Here is a 24,265-nt window from a genome sequence, read left to right as displayed (position 1 = left end):
TTTCTCCACGCCCGTCATGATTTCACAGACCTCGATCATATCGCCCCTTAGTCGTCTCTTTTCCAAGCTGAACAGTCCGTCTTCTTAATCTCTCCTATGGAAGCTGCTCCATCCCCCTGATCATTTTGGTTGCCCTTCTCTGTACCTTTTCCAAATCCAATATGGTATTTTTGAGATGGGGCAACCAGATCTGCAGGCAGTTGGCACACCCTTGCTCATCACCAGAGACTGGAAATCGGGCATACATTTTTAATGGTGAGAATAATTCATCCTTGGAACAATTTACCAAGGGTCATGGTGGATTCTCCATCGCTGACCATTTTTAAAACCACAATGGGATCTTTCTCTGAAAGCTCTGCTCTCGGAATTATTGGGGGGCAGTTCTCTGATCTCTGCTGTACAGGCAGGCAGACAACATGATCACAATGGCCCCTGCTGACCTTGAAATCTATGTTTCTAGGATATTCCTGGGTTTGGATCTTCGCTAACAGTTTCCTTCTCTTGAGTTTTCCTGGAGGGGCTAAAGCTGGGATGGATCCAAATGGAGGCCTTCCCAGAACAATGCTGCAAGGAACCCTAGGGGGATGCACAGAGTTTCTGCACACACACTGGAAGTTTTCATTGTACTGATGTCTCTTCGCTGCTTTGGACGATGGACAAACCAAGTCTGGAGCAGGACCGTTCTCTGGCCTGCATGTAGCGAGCCAGCGACGGGCTCGGCAGTCCCTGAAGAGTGGGCAGGATGCGGGGAATTTCACTGGGGGGGGGGCCAACTGGACAGGCACAGCCCCTATCTGAGCAGTCGCTGTGCCAGCGAGGGAAGACACAACACCCAGTTCCGCACAGACCAAGGGCAAGCACCAGGATGGCATCTGTCTGAGTACCATTGGATGCACTGGCATATGCGGGCGCACGGTGTGCCACACGCCGCCGGGGGCTGCGACACCAAAGTGCTTTCATGCAAACTGGCTTCGGGCACCCAAGCAACAGATCCCTGGGACTCCTACACACGAGCCCTGCGCACCGCTTTGACCACGCTGCATCAAGCAGAAGCGAGAACATGAAATTGTTTGTCCGAAGCCAGTGGATCGCTCCCCGCCCCAAAAAAGTCATGCAAGTAGATTATACGTCTGGGCTGGTAAATGTTAGGGCTACTTGTCTTCCGTGCACCAGACGAAAAACAGATCAATAAAAATCATGCCACTTGCCTGGCTATGGACAGGCGTGCACAGTTTGTCTTCCAAAAATAAATAAGCCCTGAACTTTGTTTCCTTGCCATCTCCTCCCCTAGAAAGCTGGCAGACCGCCGGCCAAACCCGGCCTCAGGAAAGATTGCTGGGCCTTTCTTTATCGCAAAGCAAACTCTGCTCAAACAGCAGTCTAAAACGTAACCAGATAGGGCAAAGCAAATGCTAATGGCAGACCCGGATTCTTGGGTGTTCGCGTCTTCCCAATGTAGGGGTTATGAAGTCAGCTTTTCGGTGTTTTTGCAGAGCAGTAATTACACCTCCTTCCCAGCACTCCTTTGTCTGCGATCAATGGGTAGCTTTTTGTCTTGAAGGACAATCATCCAATTAGCTGTAAAAGCTGGTTAATTTTTTACCCAGTGAATATAGAAAGAGGAACTGCTGGGGTTTAAATTTTATTTTTATTTATATTTTTTTGCAAGCAGGGGATGTTAACTCATCCTTGGCCTTGTTCGATTGGCAAACCCGAGTGCTCAGAGACCTTCCCTTGGCATGGGGAAAGCGGAGAGAAACCAGACCCTGTTCCTCAGCAAAGGATCAGAGAGTCACACAGCAGAGTGAGTTCAAGCTGGGGCAATACAAACGTCGCAGTGCAGTGACAAGGAAGTGCCCACACGGACTGGGGGGGGACTGGCTGGCTGGCATTTCACACCCACAGGAAGCTGGGTTTGTTCTGCAAGTTCTCCAGGTGCATGGCTTTCCCCGGGGGAAATCAGCGATGGGGAGGGAAGGCAAATTTCTGTCCCAGCCTCAGAGCTCACTTGTTTTTGGAAGTTTGATACCCAGGCAGGCCCCAAGCACTTCCTCCCTGAGCCAGTACATGACTGCCCAGAAAGGATGATGGGAGAGAGAAACAAACAGAACTGCAAGATCTGACCGGACAGATGCATCTCAGCTCTACGGGTCACACTCAGGCCTTAGCCAGCCTAGAGATATATTCAGGCCACGTCTGCCACAGAACGTGCCAGCCTACATTCTAACACCAGCATCCACGCACGCCGCAGCTCAGGAGGGGAAAAGCTACAGGATGAAAGAAACCAGTTATCCATGGCCACAACAATGCAAGCTATTGTGCACTGGGCAGCTGCAAGCAGACGGTCTAAGCCAGACAAGACAGTCCTTGCCACCCTGAACATCGATCCAATTCTGTTCAGCAAGAGGGTCCTGGTGGGGGGAACAGCCCCTTGGAGATTTTCCCCAGTGTAGACCAACATAAGCAGCCCAACACAGCCCACCTGACGTAGTGGTAGGGATGGGAGGGAGAGCAGCCGACTGGCAGCTGGATCCAATTCACTTGGAGGGGCTGCGCAGGTTCCTGGAGAAGGTCAAAATTAGGGAGGCCCAAAGCCACCTTGGCACTCGCTGGCCTGCCCCAGATTCTCCAGAGCCACAGAGTTTAAGGCCAGAAAGATTCACCAGAACATCTAATCTGCCCTCCTGCATATCACAGACAAGAATTAAGACATAAGAATGTCCAGGGTGGGTCAGACCAATGGGCCATCTAGCCCAGTATCCTGTCTTCCAACAGCAGCTGGTACCAGATGCTTCAGAGGGAATGGGCAGGGCAATTATCAAGTGTCCCATCCCCTGTTGTCCAGTCCCAGCTTCTAGCCATCAGAGATTTAGGGACACCCAGAGCATGGGGTTACATCACTGCCCATCCTGGCTAATAGCCATTGATGGACCTATCCCCCATGAACTTATCTAGTTCTTTTTTGAATCCCATTATAGTTTTGGCCTTCACAGCATCCCCTGGCAATGAGCCCCACAGGCTGACTGTACATTGTGTGAAGAAATACTTCCTTCTGTTTATTTTAAACCTGCTGCCTATTCGTTTCATTTGGTGACCCCTGGTTCTTGTGTTATGGGAAGGGGTAAATGCAACATCCTTATTCATTTTCTCCACAGCGTTCACGATTAGACCAAAGTATAATAGCTCTCAGGAGACTAAGCCCCTGGTATTTAAACTACTCAACTAAAAAAAAAAAAATTCTACACAGTTTATTTACATTCCAGCATTCCCCTGCCAAGCTGGTAACCCAGAGAGTCTTGTTCTAACACGTGAGAACTGGAGAGCAAAACTAACCCATCTCCAGAACCATCACGCTAACCACATGGAGCCCAGATGTCAACAGCCAGCATAAGATAAACGAGGGCATTATAACTCTCATTCCAACACGCAGGGGTGTTAACGAAGTCCCGTACACAAGTGGCACGAACCTATTTGATTTTTTATCTTGACAGGGCCCTTTTCAGGGGGAGTTTTGCAGCATTCCTGGAGAAACGGGGCAATGCTTTGTTGTGAAATGGGCTTTGCCAAAGCCACATCAAGTTCACTGCCAACTGAGAGTGGGATCATCAAGTGGGAAAGTTCCACTTCAAAAATCAATGCTGAACTGGACTATACCATGATGTGGCTGTATATGTGGTGACTTTCTTCCTGACCCTACTCCGCAAGTCTAGGTTGTGCCCTGAAGCATGACAATAGGTACCCCTTTAACTTTTACTCTAGCGGGTGTAATTGCATTGCTACGTTAATATAGCAATTTTCTACTTATTATGGCCGCTTCAGATAAAATAGTGCAGGGAAATAGGTTAGCGTCTAACAGACTTTTGAAAATCTCCCGGCCAGGGCCCGTGAAGAGGGATTACATTTCCATGTGCTGCCATTACCCGGACCTTCACACAATAACCAATAGCTCAGTGTCTGAAAACACACTCAGCAGCACCATGTGTTTTGGCTATTATTTTTTAAGCTGATATTTTTAAGCTGGCTGCATAGGACTCCTGGCTAAAGCACAGCTTATGTCTCTTGCCAGCCTGTTTTTCCTGGGGCAAGCTCCTTGCTTAATTTCTGATCCTAATTACATTTTTCTGCTTCTAATTTAAAAGCTTCCTTTTAAGAAAATGGAATGACTTACAATACTCAAGAGCTGAAATCCTATCTGTCTTCTGATCCTGCACTTACACAATGGGGCCTCTTGATGTCTTCACAGAGGGCTCTGAAACCTGTGTCAGACTTCTGGGAGTTGAGAAGGAAAAGGAGTGTTCCCAAGAACCCAGTTGTGGCATGCATGCTGTATCCACCAGCTGTTACTGAGTACTTTAACTGCAGTGTAGACATATCTTTACAGTAGAGACCCATGGCTGGCCAAAGGCTCGAGGGGCTCCAGCTGCGGGGCTGTTTAATTGTGGTGTAGACGTTGAGGCTGGGGCTGCAGCCTGAGGTCTGGGACCCTCCCACCTCGCAAGGTCCTAGAGCCCGGGCTCCAGCCCAAGCCCGGAAGTCTACACTGCAATTAAACAGCCATGCAGCCCAAGCCTTGCAAGCCCACATCAGCTGGCACGGGCCTGCTGCGGGTTTTTAACTGCAGTGTAGACAGACCCAAAGAAGACACCACATAGCACTGCGAGAGGGTCTTACAAAAGCTGCAGTGATTCTAGCCTGCCTCGTCCGTTTGTCAAAGAACAGAAAGGTCCCGCTCAAAGGCAAGGGAGCCAGTGTTGAGCAAAGAAACAAATCCATAGTCAGTGCGGACCTGTTGGCTCCTGTGGGCCCCCACTTTTCACTGCTGTCCCTTCAGTGCTCACTTGAGGTGTTTTCCCACATGTGAGGTATTTCCTTATCACAGCGTGAAAAGGCCCCTGGGGGAGCAGGCAGGAAGTGCACCTTTACCTTCTCCTTGGGGCCTGATTCTGATCTTGCTTACGCAAGCGTCTGTTCACTTCAGTGGAGCTGTTCTTGATTCTTACACTGATGTAACCCTCGCTTAATTGTTCTGCTGGAAAACGAAGCATCTGTTACTTTTAAAACTTGTTCCCTGATCCCTATCATCCAAGCAGTTAATATTGATATTAATGAGTGATAGCGGCTCAGGTTTGCCATACAATGCGATACAGGGCTGTACACCCAGCCCCCAACCATGAGACATGTCCAACTGTGTTCTCCTGCCACCATTGTTCATACCACCTTCTCCTTTCCGGCCTGGCTATACTTTTGGGGGGATCACAGGAATAGAAAAGACACAAGGCTAGAGTTGGCCATTGATCTGTTCCAGCCATGACAGTGTCTCTGTTCCTAGGGGGGAAAACAGTCCCCATGGGCCACGCAAAACATGAAGCTGAGTGGTGCAAATTCAGTTACAAGGGTGAATCAGGAAGATTAGCTGCAGCTTGAGGACACGGTTCATATTCATCTCAGTTCACTTCATTTAAAAATTAACAGTCATAGGTCTGCACTTTGGCCATTGCTGTGTCCGATTTTCATGAACAGATTTTACCCCATGAGACCAAAGTTTCGTAACACTGAGCTCATCTAAATACTTCTCATAAAGTGATGAGCTTTGCACACAAAGGGAATGGAGAGGGTGGCTCAGACATAGCACAAGCCCACATGGGCTGCATGCTATTCCGCCAGTCAAGACACTCCTGCGCCACTCCAGATCAGAGTAAGTTGTGTTGGGCTTTACGTTTTTAGTGTCCGTTCAAATTCGGGGGCATCAAACCGGAAAGTCAGTGCCCAATGCCCAGCTGTTACATTTAAAGCGCAGTACTCTGTTCAAGAAGCCACAGTCCCACCTGCCAACTGTCCAAAGCCTTACTACACTTAAAAGAATCGATTTTAATGGGCAAGGAAGCCTCATTTGAGTTCCTTCCGGCCTGCAGAAGAGAAGAATGAGGGGGGATTTGATAGCTGCTTTCAACTACCTGAAAGGGGGTTCCAAAGAGGATGGCTCTAGACTGTTCTCAATGGTAGCAGATGACAGAACAAGGAGTAATGGTCTCAAGTTGCAGTGGGGGAGGTTTAGGTTGGATATTAGGAAAAACTTTTTCACTAGGAGGGTGGTGAAACACTGGAATGCGTTACCTAGGGAGGTGGTAGAATCTCCTTCCTTAGAGGTTTTTAAGGTCAGGCTTGACAAAGCCCTGGCTGGGATGATTTAACTGGGAATTGGTCCTGCTTTGAGCAGGGGGTTGGACTAGATGACCTTCTGGGGTCCCTTCCAACCCTGATATTCTATGATTCTATGATTCTAATGATCACCAGACTGCATGTGGAAAAAGCCTGTGATCCCGTCGAGTGGGCCTGCCGGCAAAAAGCTGTTCTTGGACTGGTGAAGGAACATCTTAAATGAAACTGCTACCTAGCGCTCTGAAAGCTAGACTCCAGCTTGGAGTAGAAACAGCCCCTGTCACCACTGCATTGTAGTTATCACTTAGGCTGCCCCACCTCCCACTCCTAGTTTTTACCCTTGTGCTTGCTGTTGGCTATTAAATTGTGTGGCTTGAAAGAGTTCCAAGGCATTTACACATATCAAAAGCTTTCCCAAACAAGCTTTTGTGCCAGCAATATACTCAGTGCTCCCAAGAGTTTTCGACTGAGCATGTCAAACAAAGCACTTGTGTCAAAAGCTGAAATCTCTTCCTGTCACAGAAGACAACAGAAATCCCCCATGCCACCGTTTTGGGGATATACATTTATTTCCTTAAATCCAGCAGGCTAAAATTCACTGTGAACATTCCCACAATCCTGCTCTCTCATTCATAAACTCTCAGATAGTTAGGGATACATATTCTGCCTTCTACTGAAAATATTCTGCCTTAACCTGCAAGCCCTCGTTAAGAAAAGCACAATCAAATCATAGTCAACAGATTTCTCTCCCCATATTATAGGCCACCATACCAGCAGGTAAAGATATCAAGCCAGAGACAAAATACATTGCAAATGTCGCAGCTTTTTAAAGAGTCCAAACTGAAATCAAACCCTATTCCTTTGTTCTTAGAGGTCAGAAATCAAACTAAAAATTGCTCCATGATTATAAAACAAAAGGGCAGGGGGCCCTCCATTTTTCTCATGTATTTTGTTACCCCTCGCCCAGCAAACCTGCATTCAGTTTTGAGAATGGTTCCCACCACACCACAACTTTAGCTGGAACAACCAACTGGATAGGAATGTTTTTAACCGACCTTAGCTTTCTATATTACTCTAGGATTGTAAGCGCTTTAGGACAGGGAAGGCCATTTGCCATGTTTGTACCTTGGCTTGAACAGAGACCAATCCGGTTGAGGATTCGAGGTACTATCACAAGAGTATTGCCTCAGGACAGGCAAGGATACCCCAGAAACCGCTAGACCCAGCTTTCTTATTCAGAACACTAAGAGCTATGGAATGGAAGGAGCTTTTAAGAGAACCCAAATTTGTCACCTGTTCCATTAGAAGCCCAACTGGGCTCCTTCCATCTCTCCATTCCCCCTGCCCCCACAGGTTCCCTGTTGCCATCCTCCCATCCCCATCTATTTTAGGGACTCTCTGCCTCGTGCCAGGGGATCTTGAGCCCCCTTCCCACCACTATTCTTATTCTCATACATGCCAAGGCCAGAAGAGACCAGTGTGATTATCTAGTCTGACTCCTTTTATGGCAAAGGCCAGAGAACTGCCCCCAAAATAATCCCTAGAGCAGATCTTTTAGAAAAACAAGCAGAGAAATGACATCAAGTCGAGTGTAAAGCCTCGCAAGGCCATCCAACTAAGCAGCTTCATTCATTCAAGCTCGTACACTCAGAGCGAATGCTCCCCATTGGAAAACAGCCTCCCACACCAGTGTTATTAGCATTTGCGACATTGACTCAAACACAATCCGCCCATGCACAGCCTCTGCCCACAATGGGATCTCTTTGTATTGTTCTCTCCACAGTCACTGCAAAAAGACATACCTGCAGACAGGTGCCCTATAAGGAGCTGTGAATTACATTCCAAAGGCTACCCAGCTTAATTTCCCATTAACTCTAAATTGCCCCAAGACTTGCCCCAAGCAGCTTTTCCATCCCCCAGAACTCCCGAAAATGCTAACGGTCACAGATCACTTAAAACTGGCAGATCTGTAACGCAGTGATCAGCAGGCAGTAGGACATTCCTCTACGTTAGCAAGCCAGTCAAATGTTCGAGTCAGTGAGTTACTGCCTTCCCTTGGAGTTGCTGTTTAGGTTAGATTCACACTTGAGGACCTACATCTTATCGCTGGGACCAGAATTAATATTCTAGTTGCACCCAAATGCCTCAGACATTGGGCTAGGCACTGTGTAGATACAGAGTGGGAGACGGTCCTTGCTTGCAGTCCAGACAGCCAGAGGGAATACGATCTCATTTACAGATGGGAAATGGAGGTGTAGGATTAGGTGACATATGGAAGTGAATCCCAATCTCCTAAATCCCACTCCAGTGCCTTAATCACCAGGCTACCCTTGGACCTGCAGTGATTCCTAGTAAATCTAGCGCTCCTCATTGGCCTTCCCCACACCCCTAGTTACTTGGAACCATGGGTAATTCTGTGTGTAGTATTACTTAACTAGAGACGACCCTACTGCCAGAAACTGAGACACGGAGGGTCAGGCCGAGCGGTTGGAGCAGCGGCAGTCCAGCCTAGTGGTCAGTGTGGTAGCAGCCAGGCCAGGAACCAGAGGTCGGAGCTGGAGTCAGGAGTCAAGAGTGGGGTCGGAACAAGGCACATGTAGGGCTGGAGCAGGCAAAGGCATGCAGAGTCTGTTACCACTATCAGGCAGGGGACAGGTCCAAGCCAGGAAGTGACACTCGGCAGACTGAGCTGCTATGGCTCCTGCAGGGCTTATATACCTGCCCTGAGAGTCACCAGACCCGCTCCTGGCTTGCGGGTTGGCTCCGGAGCCTAGCACAGAAATGACTCATCACCACACGTGGCTCTAGTTCAGGGATGACCAATCACCTCGCATCTACCTGTGATGTCACTGGGACCCATCTTGCACAGCTCACTTCGTTTTTCCAGTAAAAGCGGTTTTTTACTTGGAGGGTAGCACTGGATTATGGAACTGCAACACCCAAACCTGCCCACGTGCAGAGGCCAGGAGCCCTGATATCAAGTCAGCCAACATACACCAGAGAATTAGCTTAAGGGCTTCTCAAAACCAGCTTGGAGGCTTATTTGAAACCAGAGCCAGCTCCCCTTTTTTAGCATTAATTAAAAAAAAAAAAAAAGAGAATAGTCCAGAGGGAAACGTCAGGTCCCATCTTCTATTCTCTGTGTTACATAGCAGCTCAATCCATTCTTCAGGGACCTTCTATGAGCAGCATCTTCTAAGTTAAGTAAAACAGGCTAAATGCTTTTTTTAAGTACACAAGACGTGGAAGGACAACGAGGTGCCTCTCTGCGCCTTCAGCTCCTCCTCAACTAACCCAACAAATGCTAGACACAGCAGCTGTAGTGAGAGCGGCAAGTTAATGAGTTGTCCCAGCACTTCAGGGAACGATACTTGCATTGGAGAACTGTACAAAGATTTGCAGAGTAGGGCCTCTGATGTTCCCTCGTGTCCCTGATCTCTGACTCTGAAAGATCAGCACCAGGGTGAAGTCTCAGAAGATCCGCTCTGCCATGCTCTCTGCACTAATCAAATGCAATTATACTCCCTTGAAACAGGGCCGTGCCTTCTGCCTTATCTCGCGCGGCTCTCCCTGTGTCAACAGATGAATGCTCTTTACCCTTCAGTACATGCAAGCAAATAAATTGGAATTATGCGCTCATCTCTTCTGTAGTAAGAGCTGTGAAAGCGCTAACAAAATACAAATCGGAATAGCAGGAGACTACAAGATAGTACATTCAAAGACGGCAACACACAAGTGCTCAAAAACACTTGCACGCTAATATGGCTAAAACTAAATGTACGCCAACCAAGTCCCGTCTTCTTTCACTGCACCACTCTCATAAATCTGGTCACACTTTATACGAAGGGTGTCATATGCACAGCTGGTAGGTGCCATCTATAGTTAAAGCTGTCCAACGCTTTGCACAATAAGACCCAGTTTTCCATTGTTTACAACTTTGCTAAACTTAAATCCTTCGGGCTGCTATGTCCTGGGCCCCTGCGACGGCAGAGGTCTTGATGACCCCAGGGGTCGCTTCCAGGCTGTGTCCTACGTCCGCTCCTCAGGCAGAATTATTTTGTGAAAGCTGCAGCTAAATACGTTTTGCCCATGCTAAAAAAAATTTCTTCCCCGTGTTTTCTTGAGAAGCTCTGGTGCTTCTGCTTTGGAGCAGGGCCTTGAAACGTGGCAGGGGAGGGGAGGTGTCACCCTGGCACCAGGGACGTGTCTTTTGCCATTCCTGTGAAAATTCACCCACATCTGGCCAAATTATAAGCCTGGAGTGGGGTGAGGGAGGGGAGAGGAGCCACAGGTGCACTCTCAGTTCACACACACTAGGACAGGCTTGTTAAAGTTTGGCAGCTAAATTCTCCCAAGAGGCCATCTGCACTGAGCATGCTCTAGCCCCTCACAGCTTCAACATGCAACTGGACTGCACATACGCCATCCCCACAGAGCAACTGAGCATGCTCCACCCCAGGGCCGCAGGGGCTGAGCAGGACTTTCCCTGCAATTGCTCCTCTCGCTGTCGGTGGCCACTGTGGCACTGGGCACCAGAACTGAGATCAGGGAGACTGTCTACTCTCCTGCTTCCCCTTCTGGCATCCAGGCAACCAGGAGGAAACAGAGGAAGCACCCGATTCAAACGCAGAGGACGAAGAAGTGGGAGGAAGGGTTTGCAGGAGCTAGAAGACGGAGAGCAGAAGCCAGGATGGGTGGGAGTGGGGAGGAGGAGAAAGAGCTGAGGGACAGGCACAGGGTTTGGGGTGGAAGCGTAACCACTAGAGCACATTCCCCCTCCAAAATCTAGAACTGTACCCAGATCCTGAATCTCTCCATTCCTCTGCTGTCAGCAAACATCTGTGAAGCCCACTGGCAAAGTGTGCGCCTCATTCCCCTCTACTGGCAACTCCACATAGAGGATGACAGCCTATTACTGCTCTTATTATTCCGTTAGCTCAAGTGGCAGACGTCTGTGCTGTGGATCAAAAGGTCCACAGCCTGCTCTTGACCAAGCTGGGGTCAATATGGTTCCAGATCATAGAATCATAGAATATCAGGGTTGGAAGGGACCTCAGGAGATCATGAATCTGGGGCTTTTAAAAATAAAACTTAGGAAAATCACAAAGAAACCTGAATTAACAGAGTTACGCTGTCTTAACGTTCCAGCATTCCAAAGTTAAGAAACGCCGGTACTAAGGTTGATTCAGCCCCCTTGGGCACATGCGTTACGACACAGTCTTTAATTACACAACCACAGACAATTACCCCGCCAACAGGACCCTGCCTCATTCAGTAACTGAAGAGTTATTCACTATTTTTTCTCCCTCTTCCTTGTTCAGTGTGTGGCCTGAGGCCTGTTTTAAGCACAGCTCTTCTAAAGCCTGCAATGAGCACAAAGTTATTAACTTCCTGCTGGGGCATTTCTATGATGCTCTCTCACCATGGCATCCGAGTGCTTTACAAACAGGAATTCATTTTCATCGCACACCCGAGAGTAGGTGGGATTCTTACCCTCTGTTAAAGATGGGGAACTGAAGCACAGAGATTAAGGCCAAGCATCTACTAATTTTGGGTGCCTCATCTGGGACAACAAGGCCATTGTTTTCCAGAGTCCTTAGCATCGTCATAGCACATGTGTTCAAAGGACAGCTCCCTCTACTTCCACTGCGGCTGTGAGCGCTCAGCACTTCTGCAAATCCAGCCCCAGGTGTTTCGTGCTGAGCACCCAGAAAATGAGGAACACACAGTTAGTGGCCACCTGGGAAAAGCTGGGTTTGTGTGACTTGCCCGGGGCCACATAAGAACTCGGTGGCAGAGGCAGGAAAAGAATCCAATTGTCCAGGGCAGCATTTCGCTGCCTTACCCAAGAGACCATCTTCATTCATTACACACCTTCCGACTTCTGCAACAAACTGCCAGGATCCTCCCATGGGCGGTCAGGACCAAGGGTCAGAGCAGGGGCAAACCTGGGTCTGCAAGTAGCATAGGAGTTCATAGTCAGGTTCCAGGCCAGGGTAGATACCAAGGGTCAGACTCTGAGTTACGTTTCAGGGTCCAGGTCAGGAGGCAAAGTCCATATCAAGCCAAGGTCAAAGCCAGGAGTTCGGGAGCGGGACTAATCATGGCACCAACAGGAGATCCACACCAGTGGCGGGACACTTCATGGAAGGCCCCGTGGGTTTACACAGGGCATGGAGCCAAACAGGAGCCACGAAGCTGCTGCCTGTCAAACCCTTGAGGCGGAACATCCCATGGTCTGTGTCCACAGTGGGTCATGGAAAGTGGAGCGTAAGCAGGTTACAGCTAGTGCTGGGTGGCAGCATGAAGCTAGCACCGATTCAGGCCTAGGTTCTCGACCCATGGGGCCTTATGCAAATGAGGCACAGGTCCTGCATAGGTAGCCTCCTTCGCTACCCAACCCTGGTTCATCCCTAGAGCAGATCTGCATGAAAGGGGCAGCGGGAATAGTATTCAACCGTCTTTAATGCCATAATGCATATGCCCCCGAGGGGGCTGAATTAGGGTTGCATGGGGCCATCTTAAACCGGCCACCTCCTGACTTTGCAGCCTGAACATTCTTCTGAATAGTTTATACAAAGTTAACCCATTTATAGGCCTTCTATTAATCACCTGCTCCAGGTGGCTTATAAACCTCTGTAAGAGAAACTAATGTCTGCTTATATCGTCATCTGTATTATCTTAGCACCTAGAAGCCCCAGTCACGGACCATATGATTAACCCTGTATAACTGCAGCCTTCCTATACAGCAGTAGCTCTCAAACTTTTGTACTGGTGACCCCTTTCACATACCAAGCCTCTGCGTGCGACCCCCACTTATAAATTAAGAAAACTTTTTTATATATTTAACACCATTATAAATGCTGGAGGCAAAGTGGGGTTTGGGGTGGAGGTTGACAGCTCGCGACCTCCCATGTAATAACCTCGTGACCCCCTGAGGGGTCCCGACCCCCAGTTTCAGAACCCCTGCCCTGCAGTGTGTGACCCACAATTCATTCATTTCAAGACGAACGTGTAGCAGGTACACAAAGGCTGGTTTTTGGGAGAGAGCAGCAGGAAGAAAAGAGGGGGAACGTGGTGGCTTGAGGATCCAATGGCACATCCCAGCCTAAGAGAAGAGATGGGGGAACTATATTAAGGAAGAGGGGTGGAGGAGGGAGAAGGAGGCCTGCTGCTTACTATGGGTATGGCGCATCCTAGGGCAGTGAGCGTACTGTGATCTTCCTCAGCCTCTGGCACAGACAAAGCCGGCAATGTCAGGTGAGCTCACTGGGAATTCATCAATGAAAAGTTTTTTCATTGGAAAGTGCTGATTTGTCAAAAACAAAGAGGTTATTTTATGGGAAAGGGCCTGGTCTGGTGACGTCCCTGTTTTGGGAGCTGGGGAGGGGAGCTTCAAAATTGCCAGCGCATCCTGTTTTGGCATTTTTCCAAAAGAAATGTTCTTTTCGGTTAAATTGCAGATAATGTATAGAAAAAAACCCCAAAAAAGAAGTTAAAACAAGGTTGAAATCAAAATGTTTTCATTGACCCAACGCAAAATACTGTGGGGAGGGGGGGGGTGCGTGTTGCAGTTTGTGAAAAGGTGCAAGATTTTGACTAATTCAGGCCAAAAAAAGTGTTCAAAATACTGAAAAATTTGCCAGGATGAAAAAATGGTTTTCTGCTCAGTTCGAACGCCAGGACCTCAATGGCGCCTAGGGAGTACGTCGAGTGAATGAGCCCAGGACACCTCCCTTGTGCAGAGCCAGTGGGAGTTTTGCTGTGCTGGTTTCCTCTGGAAGCCATCAGAGCCTCGCGAACGCACATCCTCCCACAACTGACCATTGCTGGTCTGTGGGTGACTGGGAGGAGCGGGCAGCGCATGTATTAAAGCACCAATGGGAGCCATCTGGGGTTGAGGGGAAAACACTTTCCCCCCCCCCATTCTTAATTGGACAATGGCTTGGAATGTGCCACGCAAAAAAACCTCAGGAAGGGATGGCCAAATAGGAGAAGATAAAGAGACATGCGGAATGTCTTCCAATAAATCAGAGCCCCACTTCCCTGCACAAAACCTGGAAGAAGTGACTCGAGAGAGACAGGAACACATCAGCCCTGCAGTTAACCAGGGAGACGGTACAGCAGGAACAGGCCAGAGCAGTCTACTGCATCAAACAGAGCAAAATCAGCACCCAAGCCGAGACCTGGCTGCTGCCAGGAGCTTCAAAGCTTTAAAACCAGGAGTTGCCCATATAACACCCTCTTTGATTGCTAAGAATGGGGAAGAAATTCAAAATCTAATCCTTGTTGTATATTTGCGCAGTGCCCCTTTAACCTGCCCCCTCAGAAGCAGGGCTGGAGTGCAAACAGCATCTCATGTTCTGATCCTGCACGTCAGGAGAGAAGAAGGGGGAGGGAGGTGAACTTACTGGGAAGCAGAAAAACAAAGTGATGGATGACAGCACACGCACTCAGTACTTCGAAACAGAGCTCTCAGCATTCCCCCTTCACAAAAGCCAACAAGAACCGAGGGATGGATTACGATGTACTGGGTCCAAAAAAGGAGAAGTAAATCCATATGATTTCTAGCTGAAGGATCACACTCAGAAATGGTAACAACAAAGGGACACTGTCGACCAATAAAACTCTTCCTTGCCTTTGTTACTCAGCACTGTCAACTCTTGTGGTTTGATTACCAATCTCACAATATGCTTTTGAATCCCCAGCTGCTGGAGTCACATTATTCCATGAGAATCGCTGCTTTCATTTTAAAAACATATGTTTTTTCTAGCCCTCAGGGTTGCAGAGGAAAGCAAGAATGTGTGACCTTTTGTAGCGATAATCAAGGTGGGCCATTTCCAGCAGTTGACAAGAACGTCTGATGAAGAGCGGGGCGGGGGGGTGGGGAAGGGGTGGGGAGGTGAATAAACATGGGGAGATAGTTTTACTTTGTGTAATGACCCATCCGCTCCCAGTCTCTATTCAAGCCTAAGTTAATTGTATCCAGTTTGCAAATTAATTCCAATTCAGCAGTCTCTCGTTGGAGTCTGTTTTGAAGTTTTTTTGCTGAAGAATTGCCACTTTTAGGTCTATAATTGAGTGACCAATGAGATTGAAGTGTTCTCCGACTGGTTTATGAATGTTATAATTCTTGACGTCTGATTGTGTCCATTTATTCTTTTACGCAGAGACTGTCCAGTTTGACCAATGTACATGGCAGAGGGACATTGCTGGCACATGATGGCATATATCACATTGGTGGATGTGCAGGTGAACGAGCCTCTGATAGTGTGACTGATGTGATTAGGCCCTACGATGGTGTCCCCTGAATAGATATGTGGACACAGTTGGCAACGGGCTTTGTTGCAAAGATAGGTTCCTGGGTTAGTGGTTCTCTTGTGTGGTTGCTGGTGAGTGTTTGCTTCAGGTTGAGGAGCTGTCTGTAAGCAAGGACTGGCCTGTCTCCCAAGATCTGTGAGAGTGTGTCCCCGCCCACCCGCTGTTCCTCAGACGTTCTTGTCAACTGCTGGAAATGGCCCACCTTGATTATCACTACAAAAGGTGTGTCTCCCCCACCCCCCCCACCCCACCCCACCCCCCCGGTATGCATCCGATGAAGTGAGCTGTAGCCCACGAAAGCTTATGCTCAAACAAATTTGTTAGTCTCTAAGGTGCCACAAGTCGTCCTTTTCTTTTTTCTCAGTTTGGACAGTAGAACTAGATCAGATTCCATTCCACTTTTAGATAGTTTTAATAGCAAGCTCTTGGAGAGTAGAAATCCACCCTGGACACATTCTCCATTGGCTGTGTAATGGCAATGCCTTAGTGTCTCAAGGCTTCTCCAGAGAGGGATGCTGACTAGTGGTGAACTTCAGACGAGCACTCTTCATCCATTTAGAGACACTTGGTCCGCCGGGACTTTCTCCCCAGAGCACTTTGTCTCCGGCTTATGGCTGGTAACTACATTAGCCACCGGCCATCAATCAGTAGCGGAGACAGCTTGGTTCTCAAGTGAATTTCCTGAGTTTTAGGTATGTGTCGCAGAAGTTAAAAGGGGAGGGTTACTCTGCATTAGGTTATCATAATTGATTACATCTGTGCCTTGCACACTGGTCACAGTTTCACAGCGTTTAAGGTCAGAAGGGATCACATTAGATCAGCTCCCTCCGTATTCTTGGTAGTTCACACCAGCTTTCAGCCCTCCCAGTCTGTTATTCGATTTCCCCTACACACACACACTCCTTTCCAAATGGTCAGCCACCTCCTAATGGGCACCCAGGTTCACTGTGACACAGACCCAAAGATCGGCATCTCCACTCCTCTCTGGAACACTGGTACTCTTCAGCACTGGGGATTAGTCAAACAGATGCTATTTGTCTGGCGAATGGGGCTGAAGTATCTGCTAGGTTTAGAGCCAAAAGCTGATCTAGCTCGTTACCTCCCTAATCTGGAGAGGGAATAAATCAGTGAATTGCTAGGATCAGGAAGAACATCTCATGGCAACGCATCAGGCTCAGAAAGTGAAATGTACAGAGTCATACTCAGAGGCCAGTCTCCGGAGCTTCTCGTTATCTGCCTTCAGCAGCTCCAAGAGTATTCTTAGGCCCATGGCTGAGAATTGTCCTGGGACGTTAATGGGAGCTGGGGACAGCATTATGTGCACTCCAGGCTATGAACTGGCTTTTAGTGTATCCCTGTTTCCGCCCCACACTTCAGGATTTGACACGCTCAGACCCTCTGGCTGGAGCTCCTCTCCGACTGCTACGGAGCGGAAGAAGAGCCGCATGGGTCCGCTGGTTCTGTTTGTTCAGCTGTCTTCAGTTTCCAGCAGCTCTCACTCCATCACTCCAATAACTAGCAACCAACCTGCAACACCGCCCCCGCCCCCAGACAACGGGGCCCACAGACTCCTTCCTGCCAGCAAACGTATCCCCGCTCCAGAGCCAGCCCCACCTCAGAGCACTACAGAGCAACAGCTGATGGGACACGCTAGAAAGAGGAACATGTCCAGCCCAGGGCTTGAATGCAGATGCACAATGAGTGACAGCAAGCCTGGGGCTGGTGTTCCCAGAACACCGGTATGGGACACAAACCCCCCTGCCCCACCCCGAACTACTGCCCCCTCACTCCTCTGGTGTTAGGGATTTGATTTTGACTCCTTCAGGGCAAACCTCAAGGGGGCTCTGGGCTTGACAGAAGGGGGCACAAGGAGAGGAAGAAGGGCCGGGTGCTGTGGAAGAAGCCAGTATTGATACACCAGGCCTCTGTCCAGGAGTCTCTCCACCAACCTGTGCGGAGTAACTGGCCCCTGCCTCTCCCTGGGAGGTCGCATCAGGGAGCTAGCTCAGAACAGAGGCGGTGAGCACGTGGGATTTCCTGCACCACACCTGGAAAGCAGCGCCATCCTGAAGGACTCAGGGAGGTGGGTGGGGAGTGGTCCGTCTTTCAGAACTTGTGGGGAGAGACAGGCAGGCTCTCATTCATTCAGCAGGGGAAGCCAGAAGCCAAGTTTACCTGGCTCCTGTCCCTCAACTCCGGGGTAAAAAACCCCTATCCCTTACCAGGACAATTTGCGTCATTTATCCGCACAGCGGAGGGTTTGCTGGAAGCCGTTTGGCTTTGCAAGACGCTCCCATGAAAGGGCATGTGCAAGCAATTTCCACGAATCTTCTCTTTTATTTACTAATCAGAAACCCAAACAAAGCAGCCCTGTGTTAGTTCTGTGGTCTGAGGACCACCAGCGATCTGCGGTGCCTTCCTAGCTTGGGTCTGCACAGTGACACGCCAGACGGCCGGGGGTGGGGGAAGGACCTTTTACCAGAAAGGACAAAAGGAGAGAGAGGAGTGCTAGGGCATATGAGAACCTGAAAGTGAAACTGGCAAAGCGGAGGGCTTGATTCAGACCTCACGCCTGGGGAAATGATCCAGCTTCAAGAGCTTATGTGAGAGGCGATTCAGAGCTCAGTTTTCATAATCCAAGGTTCTGGGTAACCCAGAGAAATGCAATTTTTATCGTGAGAGCTTTCCTTCACAGGAGGGGTGTTCTGCCCATACTGCTCCCCAGTTTTCCCCTCAAATGCTATGGCTGGTTATTTCCCTTATGTTGCAATGTACACACAGGGGATGTCTTTGCTGCACAGAGCTAGGCACAGGTGCCAACCAGCCAAGTTGAGCCTGCAAGAAGCCACGTGGCAAAGCCAGCACATGTGACCATGTCCTCACTTGCGCTGCGCTCCCCGGTGTGTATCGCTAGAGCTTCTGGGGGCACATCCCAGGGTGCTCTGAGCTGCGGTGAGCTGAGCCGCTCTGATTCCCTCCCACCAAATCGTGGGAGAACTTGTCTGACCTCCTGGGCACGTGGCGGGAATTGTGGGCAGGCACTGGAGGACGAGCAGCATGGGAATGGTTTAGCCTGTGTGTTCACTGCAAAGTGGGCAGATAACCAGCCCCACTGAAAGTGGAACCCGGGCTCTAACCCCGCTTCCCCAGTTAGCCGGGGTTTAAATCACCAATCTCGGGTGCAAGTTTTGCATGTGGACTGGAGAGGGCTGAGGGGCAACAACCAAAAAGCCCGAGTGAACTTGGCAGCGAATCATAGGATCACAGGATATCAGGGTTGGAAGAGACCTTGGGAGGTCATCTAGTCCAACCCCCTGCTCAAAGCAGGACCAATCCCCAATTTTTGCCCCAGATCCCTAAATGGCCCCCTCAAGGATTGAACTCACGACCCTGGGTTTAGCAGGCCAATGCTCAAAACACTGAGCTATCCCTCCCCCCAGACAGACCCATAGCGTAGGTCAATTTCCCCAAGCAACCCTACGTCTCTGCTACCTTGGACTATCTGTCCAAGCAAGAGGGAATCCCAGTAACAAACTCAAACTAGAGTTCAGCACAATAGACCAGTCCAGCTGTGACCTTAGTGAGCACAATTCCCACTGAGCTTAGCCGGATTTGCTCCCACTCGCACCAAGTTCCTCCATGGCTCCATTACCTTAGAGACTAGGAACAGGGCATAAATATACCAACAATCCCCCCCAGACTGAGTCAGACTCCAGCACACCAAGGCAGCCCATCCACCTCCTGCTCAGAGGGGCATGCTCTCCCTCTAAAGCCAGCACAAGGGGACTGGAGATAAAATCCAGAAGGAAAGAAAACAACCAAGCCCTCAAATGGTAAGTACGTTTGGAAAGACGATGCACAGGGCTGGGAAATGATCACTTCCCCAGCAGCGCCGCATCCGAGCTGCGCAGCAGCTAACTCTGGGCTGACAGTGCTACGGCAAAGGTTCCCAGCAGCACGCATTTGTCTTTTCTTTCAGACAAAGCTGTGCCGTTCATCATAACATGCTGGATGCGACCTCCACTTAACCCTTCCCAGGCTTCGTGGTGCCAGGGCTTTATTTTCAGGTTAGAAGCGGAAGCTTAATTTTAGAGTTACGCTGAGAAGAAAACGGGGCCACAAATGTAAAAAGACTCTTGACACGTTATTTACATGGACAAGTTTCCCTGCTGTTGTTAGCAATACCTCCGGCTTCAAGAGTTTCCCACTATTTATAGATCCAATCTGCTTGTCCCTGGCCGTGCTCTTTGTGACAGTTTGCATTTCACTGGGCTCGAACAATGAAAGACCATTTAAGTCAGTTTCATGTGCGCTTAGTGCCAGTTTTACTTCTAGTTTCTTTGTGCCACAAGGTTTGGGTTTCAAAATCCCTCACTGGCAACCTGCTTACCCCACCATCACTACAGTACCAGAGCACCTCACGAACAGCAGTGGACTGATCCTCGCAACAGCACTGTGCGGTAGGATGTACTTGCCCCATTTTACAGATGGGAAACTGAGGCTCAGAAAGGCTAAGTGACTCGCTAAAGGTCTCACAGGAAGCTTGTGGCAGGGCCGGGAATTGAACCAAACTGCCTCAATCCAGTGCTTTAACCCCAAGACTGAATCATCTCCCCTTTATTTACTCAAAGATACATTTTCTTTCAAAAATCCCATGAAAACATTTAATAGAAGCATTTTTATTGGCTTCAAGTTTTATAAAACCTTGTTTGTTTTTTCCCCGTAGCTTAACTGTAAGTTGATGTCCCCTTTCACTCAGCTTTCAAGATGAATATTAGAAGAAAATTACTTCTACCTTGGACAAAAGCTTACCATAGCTGCACAGCACTTTGTCCCAGCCAAGGTTATTTGCACGTACATGGCTTTGTGTAGGACCTCCATTCAAAGCACAGTCCTGCTTGCCCCCCAGAAGTCCCAGTAGGCAGAACATCGGGTATTTTAATTCTGCTGACGTCCTCTCTCTCTTTCTCTTTCTCTCTCTCTTTCAAGTCACAAACTAGAGCAAAGCCTAAGTCTAATAGCTGATGTCTGTTCAGGGCATCATCTTATTACAAGGCTGCCGGAACGCTCAGCTTGAAGGTTTTATTTTCAGGTTAGCTGCAGGGTTGGGACTGGGAGGTCCACGGGGGAGGGGGGGGAGGAGAGAGAGTTTATTCAGAAAATTCACATGGAGATGATTTCGCCATGACCTTATGAAAGCAGAGCCCTAGCACTGACAAAATACGACAAGGGGTCGCAAAGCAACAAGAGCAACAAAAATAGGAATTCTAATCACACCGATTTCCAAAGCAAGTAACAGGGCAGAGAGGAGCCAGCGAGCTTCACCCTACCTTCAAGCCAAATACACACCCAACCCTAATATTGTACACAGGGTTTTCAACACCAGAGGAAGGGCAGCAAAGCAGATTGGAAGCCAAACTCAGCTCTCTCCCTGCACTATTTTATCCAGGGTGGGTGGATACAAACACACACTCTCTGATAGCTTAAGCAGATACCAAGCCTTTTGCGGGACTCTCACCAGACCTCTCCTGTTTGAATTCTACAGCAGCTTTCACTCCATCAGCTCAAACAGCTTTACAAAGCATTAGTGATAAACTGTTCTTCCCTGTACCTTAAGCTGCAGCAGGTACACGAGTTGCATCAAACTGTCAATTTCAGCCTCCCAGGCAAACTCCAGAAACCCAGGGGACAGCTTCTCCCTCCCCACCCCTCACACATCCCGTCTCATTCACCTTTGAAATTACCTTGATACCAGCTCCCGTGCTTGGACCCTTACCTGAGCTGCTAACACAGACGCTCCATGCATAGTTATGAAGTAAGGTAATGCACCTAAAAGCAGCTACTCCGCTCCGGAGCACAGACTAGACATCAATTATTCCAAGTGCTCCTGGTTGTTTTTTCTTCCATTCAATCTTCCACAACCGCTGAATAAATCTCACAGCTACAAGAACACACTACATCCCTAAAGGGAAGGGAAGGGAAAGATTCGAACGGACTTTAAAAACCCCTCAGTGGGCTATCAACACGTTTTCCAGACCCCAAACCGAAATTCAGGACCGCCACAAACACTGGTGTTCTGCCCTCTCCAGAGCAACCATGCCAAGAGGAACAGAGATCCGCTGTGTTGAGCATGGCTCCATAACAAACCAGAGGGAAATGTGGCCACAATAGACACCCCCCCCCCAGCCCCGATTCAGCAAATCACTTAAGTCCAGGCTCAAGTTTAAGTCCTACCGAAGTCACTAAGAGTTGGGCCTTTATTCCGGGCAACACTTAAGCTCCTGTTTAAGGGAGGGGGAAGGGGGGACATAAAGGAGCCTGTCTGGGAGGGTAGCCACTTTCCAATGAGCACAGGAAAATGGCATCGTTGTTCATAATAATTTCCCTGCCTCTGGGGGGACCTGCGCTCCTCATCCATGTTGGACAGTTTCTTTGTCTTGCAAGACTATTTTTGTCAGCAGCAGAAGAAGCATCTCCTGGTTACCCACTTTCAAGCCGGCGTTCTGAAAGGCCACCCTGAGGCGCAGGGCTCATTGGGGACGAGGAGGGGGCCAGCGAAGGAAGCTTGTCCGGAGTGTGTGAAAGATCCCTGCATCACACACAGCCCCGCACTCAGGGAAGGGGGAGAAGGGAAAGTGCCCAGCTGGCTGAGAAAAACAACTGCATTCCAGCACCACAATCCCAGTCTGCTGCATCCCCCTCCAGCCCCCAGCCCAAGTGTCACTGGCCCGCAATTTGTTATGAACCTGAAATCCCCAAGCCTCACAGCCAGCCCCCTCAAGGGGCCACAGCCTTCAATCCAGGTGACTCCCCATACCACCCGCCGCCCTCCCCCACCATCCATGAGGGCACTCATGGGGGGGGGGGGGAAGGCATCAATATCCCATTGGATTTCTGTGTTATATCGCCCACGCAGTGAATGTTCCCTGCACTACCGACCAAAACCTGGCCACGACCAAAACCTGGCCACCCCCATACATAACCCCTGCCTCCCAGCCCACCCATCCACCACACTCCCTGATCCATAGCTCCCAACATACACACACGCAGCCCAAGTCACTCCCCACCCCACCATGCCCCCAGGACTACACACTGGCATCTCACACTTTACAGTATGTCTCCCACACCCATGGACCCCAGAATCTGCTCCTCTAAACCCACCCCCACATCACCCCCCCAAGATCCTAGCCTCCAGCACCTTACCCCTGTTCCCCTAAATCCAGCCCCACTCACAGCCCCCAATATGTGTCACTCTTCCAGACCCCTGCCCACCAAAGTCCCCCCAGACACGCCTTTATACTTCTCACCCCAAGGATATTACCTCTGCCCTGTACAGCCCTGGATCCTCCCACTATACCCCCCACCCCCTCTCCCAGCTCCCCATGGATGTTACTCCTGCCTCATACCCTCCATCCTCCTCTATATCCCTGCGCCCGGATCCTGCCCCCCATGGATGTTACCTCTGTCCCATAACCCCACAGATCCGCCCTGAATACCCTCACACTCCAGTCCTGCCCCCCAGACTCCCACAACTCCCCAGATCCTTCCCCTATTCCTGTGGCCACTGATCCTGCCCCCCAACCCCTGTAGTCGCCCAGATTCTCCCTACACCACACCCCGCAATCCTGCCCCCCAGCCTCCAGGGTCCTGTAGCCTCCCAGATCCTCGCCCACACCCCCACTCTCCAATCCTGTTCCCCAGATTGTCCCCTATAGCCCCCCCGATCCTGCCCCCCCCAAACCTGCATGGCCCAGTAGCCCTCCAGATCCTCCCCCAATACCCCATCCCCTAATCCTACCCCCCCAGGCCTCCATAGCTCCCCAGATCCTTCCCCTGGCCACTGAGCCTGGCCCCCAGGCCCCATGGCCCACAGATCTTCCCTATACCCTGCCCCCCACTCCTGCCTCCCAGATCCTTGCCCATACCCCCAGCCCCCAATCCTGCCCCCAGCCCCGCAGCCCTCCAAATCCTCCCCCTATATCCCACCGCCTAATCCTGCCCCACAGCCCCCATAGCTCCCCAGATCCTGGGCCATACCCCACCCCTCGAGCCTGCCCCCCAACCCCCACGGCCCCCAAATCCTCCCCCATGCCCCACCCCCCGCAATCCCGCCCCCCAACCCGCCAGAGCCGCCCCCGGTGCTGCCCCCCGTCTCCGCCCCGTCTCCGCCGCACTTGCCTGGGGCTCTGCCCGCGGTCCCGGCTCGGGGCTGGCGGGGGCTCGCTGCGCACCGGGGCCGGGCGGCGGGGCCGGCGCAGGTTCCCTCTGCCCGAGCCGAGTGAGCGGCAGCCGCTGCCGAGCGCCGCGGAGCCGGGCACCGGCGGGCACCGCGCCGCCACCTAGCGGCCGCTGCCGGGCACGGGCTGCGGGCGGGGAGCCCCGGGGGCCTCCGGGCGTGGGGGGCTGGATGAGGGGTTCGGGGGGGGGGATGATGGGCTCCTGGCAGTGTGGGGGTGGAGGCCCCATGGGGGGTTGGCTGGGGGGTTGGGGGGGGGATGATGGGCTCCTGGAAGTGGGGGGTAGAGGCCCCGTGGCGGGGCTGGTTATGGGGTTTGGGGGGGCTGATGGGCTCCTGGCAGTGTGGGGGTGGAGGCCCCATGGGGGGTTGGCTGTGGGGTTGGGGGGGGGATGATGGGCTCCTGGAAGTGGGGGGTAGAGGCCCCGTGGCGGGGCTGGTTATAGGGTTGGGGGGGCTGATGAGGTGGGGGCCCAGGTGGTCCTGGCAGTGGAGGAGTAGGGGACCTATGGGAGGTTGGGGGCCCAAGGGTTCCTGGCTATTGAGATT

At 50.6% G+C, this 24,265-nt stretch overlaps 1 protein-coding gene across 6 annotated transcripts in view; it reads right to left on the bottom strand.

The window, feature by feature from the left end:
* SEMA4G (semaphorin 4G) overlaps positions 1-23,783 on the bottom strand; it is a 108,126-nt gene extending 84,343 nt beyond the window's left edge. For 4 of the 6 annotated variants that reach the window (XM_073354520.2, XM_073354521.2, XM_073354526.2 and 1 more), the window contains exon 1: positions 23,659-23,783. The gene's annotated coding sequence lies outside the window, so the exon portion shown is untranslated. Of the gene's footprint in view, positions 1-20,292; positions 20,548-21,256; positions 21,594-23,658 lie in introns of those variants that run through there. The other 2 variants (XM_078853883.1, XM_073354524.2) reach the window with 2 other exon arrangements.
* Positions 23,784-24,265: the final 482 nt, after the last annotated feature.

Source organism: Lepidochelys kempii, chromosome 7, assembly GCF_965140285.1.
Source record: "Lepidochelys kempii isolate rLepKem1 chromosome 7, rLepKem1.hap1, whole genome shotgun sequence".
NCBI classification, from domain to species: domain Eukaryota; kingdom Metazoa; phylum Chordata; order Testudines; family Cheloniidae; genus Lepidochelys; species Lepidochelys kempii.
Note: the sequence above shows the minus strand (reverse complement) of the source record. Positions and strands in the feature narration are given on the sequence as shown.